Consider the following 5,151-nt stretch of genomic DNA (forward strand, 5'->3'; position numbering starts at 1 on the left):
GACCCACCACACTTTAAATAGCGGGAGGTTATAACTTAAAAATAGCAGGGTCACTCAATTAACTTATGACATGTTCTATTTTTACATAGTCATGATTTGTTTTATTTTTAGATAGTCATGATTTGTTCTATTTTTAGATAGTAAAGATTTGTTCTATTTTTAGATAGTCATGATTTGTTCTATTTTATTTTTTTGATAGTCATGATTATTTATAAAGAAGTATATGTTCTAAATTCTGATCTATAATTTTATAAATGTTTTCAGCCCAAAGAATCTAAATCTCACCATCGGAGTTCGAAACTATGAACCTCATTTGAAATAGTTACAAGGATATCATCACACTATATGATAGTTTGCACTTGTATACTCAAATTATTTCAATAGAATATAAAAATCTTGACAAATTAGCATCAAATATTTATATATCTTGTACTCCTCCCGTCACATTTTGTTTGTCTGGTTTAGTTAATAAAGTTTTACTGAAGTATTTTTAATTCAATTTTTCATAATATTAAGTTTAGTATTAATTAGTATATAAAAATTTATATATTCAAAAACTATATTAAAATTAAAGTACTATTAAACACACACACACACACACACAAAAAAGTAATTACAAATTACAAAAGAAAATAAATAACGAAGAAATAGTTTGTTTGATCAATGAATACGTGCAGTAAACATGTTAGACAAAATGGGACAAAAGGATAAATAGTTATTATAATTTCCAAGCTATGTACAATAAATAACCCAACTTTCATAAGATAACAAAAATTATTTCTAAAAAAATTACAACATATTTAAAAAAAAAAAAAATTTATCAAAATATATCCACCGTATCTATTTCATAAAACTAGCCATTTGCAATGATAGGTTACAAGATCATATCGAACACGGTGGTCAGGATATTGAAGTTTTGGGTTAAAAATTTTGAAAAAAATATAGTACAAATACTATATTTAAAAAAATCATAAGTGTTTCTCTTCAAAAAAAAAAAAATGATAAGTGTTTTAAAAGAATACTTGATTTGAATTAATCAAAAAGAAAAATAAAATAAAATAAACATTAAAAAGAAAAAAAAAACATTATAGTCACAGTGCACATAATTCTACTATGCGTACTCCCAAATTCTACTCCCTTACTTATACTTCCTGAGGTGACAAACAAGAATTGATTATTTTTATTATAGGCTCTGTTTGACAACGCTAAGCTAGGAGCTTATAGCTTATTTTAAGCTACTAAGAAGCTATAAGCTCTGTTTGGTAATATTCTCAAAATAAGTTCCTAGCTTAAAATAAGAGCTTATTTTGGAATGCTACTTTAGGTAGCGTTTCAAAATAAGCTACTAGCTTCCTAACTTTTTTTCCCATCTTTACCCTTGTTATTTTAAAGTAATGACATATTTTAACCTTATGAATTAAAACCCTTTCTCTTCTCCTATCCCAACTTTCACGTCAATCCCTTCCTTCGTCTTGTTTCCTGCTAAACAATTTTAAAGTATTATTATTATTATTATTATTAAATTAGTAATATGGCTTCAATCTCAATTTGAACAAGAGCCGCCAACTAATGCTCAAGAAGCATTCAATCGTGCACATTCTTCTCTTCGAAGTTGTATTGAGAGATCGTTTGGAGTATTGAATAAGAGATGGAAGATACTTGCTAAAATGCCGCAGTTCAGTGAGGAGACCCAAACAGAGCTTAGCTCCTAGCTTATAGCTTTTCAGCTAGGTTGCCAAACAGAGCCTATGTGAGTCCACAGCAAAATGTCTATATCAAGAATATGTGAGAAAGAATATAAGTTGGGAGTATAAAATGGGAATACATATTTTCCTTAATGATTTCGGCCTTTTGAGGAGAAATAATGTGACATTTATGTTCCCCAACAAACCATTAATGAATACATGTATTATAATGAATAAGAGAGGTCCAAAGTCAATATTGTATGTTTATGTATTAATGTACTATTAAATCACCTGTGTGATGTACCGATATTATTTTTAATATATATAATAAAGTTAAAGGTCAAGTTATAAATAATTATATTAGTTGGAAGTGTATAATTTTTTGGATTATAAGATAAGTGTAAAAGTATCAATAATATATGACTCGTTTGTTCGCAATTATTTTAGAAAAATCGATATGCGATATGATTTATGTAATTATATTATTATTTAAATAAATATGTGAAAAAGGAAAAATAATTTTAAAAAGCATTAAGAAGTGAAAAGAAAATTGGAACCAAACTGTATTTTAAAATTGTTTTAATATTTTAAATTACCTGATTTAAAAATGTGTTTTTTCTCATAACTGATTTAGTTAATTTTTTATTTGTAAAATAAATATATTTGAAATGAAAAAAAAAATTACACAATAGACAGGAATAAAAAATACTTAAAATTAAAACATGATGAATTCATTACTACTCTAGTAAAATTGGTTTAGAAAGTGCAGAAGATAATATAATAACAACTATAATATTAAAATGTGATTTTATAAAAAATTCAAACTCTTACAATAACAAAAGACTTATTTAGGTTTATTTATTTACGATTCAGGACCTCAACACGTAAACAATATTGTTGAAAAATGATTCGTTTAATTTGGAAAGCATTCCCAGTACATGTGATGTTGAAGGCGGGTAACCCATATGAGTTGATAGTTGAGAGAAATTTAACATTGATCATTGATGGTGTCATCAATATAATTCCGTATACTACACGTTTGCTTGCTGTATTTTCAAACCATGCTTCTTTTCAAAATTAATTGCATCCATCATTTGAAGTGGGGGAAAGCCATCATTATCTACCACCTCATAATGATAATGACATATAATGCTCGTTGTAATCATTTTCATTATTGTGAACATTATATGCCTAGTCATGCAAGTTCTGGGTCCAGCCTTTGAAGGCTATAAACTTGTGAAGTGGTTGGTGCTTCATGACTCGGTTGGGTGAATTATTTTTTATTTAAAAATAATACAACGTTGGTTATTTATTAATATCTACCAGACGTGGTATGTTGTTCAAAAAAATTCAAATTGTTACAATGTTGGTTTTGAATTTAACCGACGTCGTATCAATTTTTAAATTTTTTAAAAAAATATATACCAGGTCAGTTTTTTAGCCACATATAATATACACAATAAGAGCTGATAAAATTTTATATTATTTTTATGATTGGCTATTCAAAATATCCACAAGAGTAAAGCTTAAGCTAATACTAAATTTTAAAACAAGCACATGTTTATGAAAATATACATAAGAAAATTAAAAATAATAATAATTTTTTGTGATTTTTAGGTCAAGTCCCTTCCCCACACTTCTTTTCAACTTTGTGAGATGAAAGAAAAGAAAAGGAGAGTCTACCATGGTTTGTTTTTCCTTTTGTCCAATTCTCATTTGACTATGCAATTTGTGAATAGAAAGAAAAAAAAAATTGTTTTATGATCAACACCATTCAAATTATTTTCAAAAATAAAAAAATAAAATAAAAAATAAAAAACATTCAAATTATTCTTTTTTTGGAGTTTATCAAACTCCAACTTATCTTTCTGTGCAAAATCTAACCCCATTAAATATAAAACAGTGGTTAGCTCTATTACCTATTGAAAGTCTATACCGTAGGTTTTTGGCCACAAGTGTATTGATGTTTTATTCATTTATTTATATTGAACCGCGAAGCATGCAAAACTAGCTATTTCACTAGCTAGTTCGTTATATATGTTCGAGGTATGTGCATAACTCTTTTATTTTCTTCATATCTTCTCATTACATATTAAAATTTGAAAGTTTTATTAAATTTCAACTAATTTTATATCAAGTTAAATATTATCGAAAATCATCTAACAAATTTTTGTTTCAAGTTTTATTATTTTGTTCATTTTCGTCCCTCTCTCTTTCTTCACATGTGATTAATTATATTACCTTTTAATGGTCGAGTTAATGTGATGGAATGGGACATATATGATATAGAAGTTGCCGCTGGTGGTCTGCCGTGAAGAGAGGAAGACTGTCGATCTCTCACTTTTCTTTTTGCTTATCTTATGATGAATTGAATTTTTTGGAGCTATATTGGAGTCGTGATTTCGTGCAGTTTTTGGAGAAATAAGGGTTTTTTTTTTTTTTTTTATTTGGTTTAAATATTGTGGAAAAATGGCGAATTGACGCCCCAGAGAGAGAACAAAGAGAAGATTTTGGTGGTGCTGGTTTTGCAATGGTACGCTGCATTTACACCACCCCTCTCTTTCTTTTTCTTTCTTTATTAATTCTGATTTTCTCACCTCAAATATTTGGGATTTCCGCATTGTAGAGGATCCCAGTATGAGATTAATATGCACATACCACTTTGGTTATTTAAAATAACCGAAGTGGTATCGTTTTTTAAAATTTTTAAAAATATATAAGATGTCGAATTAATGTGATGGAATGGGACATATATGATATGGAAGTTGCCCTTTCAATTTAATTTATTTTGTTTTAATTATCCAATTTTTTCTCAACTTTTTTTTAGAATTCAGGGATACTATTAGATTTCTCAAATGGACAAATAGTATTATTGTGATGTATAAATTTGTAAACTGAACACAAAACATAGCATTACATTATATTGTTAGAATTATTATTATTTCCAAACATGAAATCATTAGACTAAAATTTCAATAAAAATAAATGAGAGAATATTTTGACATCTTTGAAGTCTTATCGAAAAATAAGATTAGTGATTGCTAGTCGACTAGCGGAGGACAGGTGTGGTTAGACCAAATATATGTTCAAGGCATTGCCATGAAAGTGCTTAAATCATATCTAGTAATCCATTCCTCCATCTGATCCGGTAATAATTACACCACAACTGGAGTATATTTCATTCTTACGTAGTTTGTGACCTATTTATATACACACGAATAGAAGATATTCATAACGGAATACTTTAATTTATTAGTACAATTATTACACATATACCTTTCATTACATATAAATACTCCGTAGAAAAGATATACTAGACCCATACACTTTTATTTAACCTGAGTAGAACTCATAATCAATAATTCTGCACCAGAATTATATTTATCAATGACAAAGATGTAGATAAGATTCTCATAAGGAATCCTTATGATAGCTGCTTGAGAATCATATCATAAGAACATAATCA

Source organism: Ipomoea nil, unplaced genomic scaffold (genome assembly GCF_001879475.1).
Source record: "Ipomoea nil cultivar Tokyo-kokei standard unplaced genomic scaffold, Asagao_1.1 scaffold0813, whole genome shotgun sequence".
NCBI lineage: Eukaryota > Viridiplantae > Streptophyta > Magnoliopsida > Solanales > Convolvulaceae > Ipomoea > Ipomoea nil.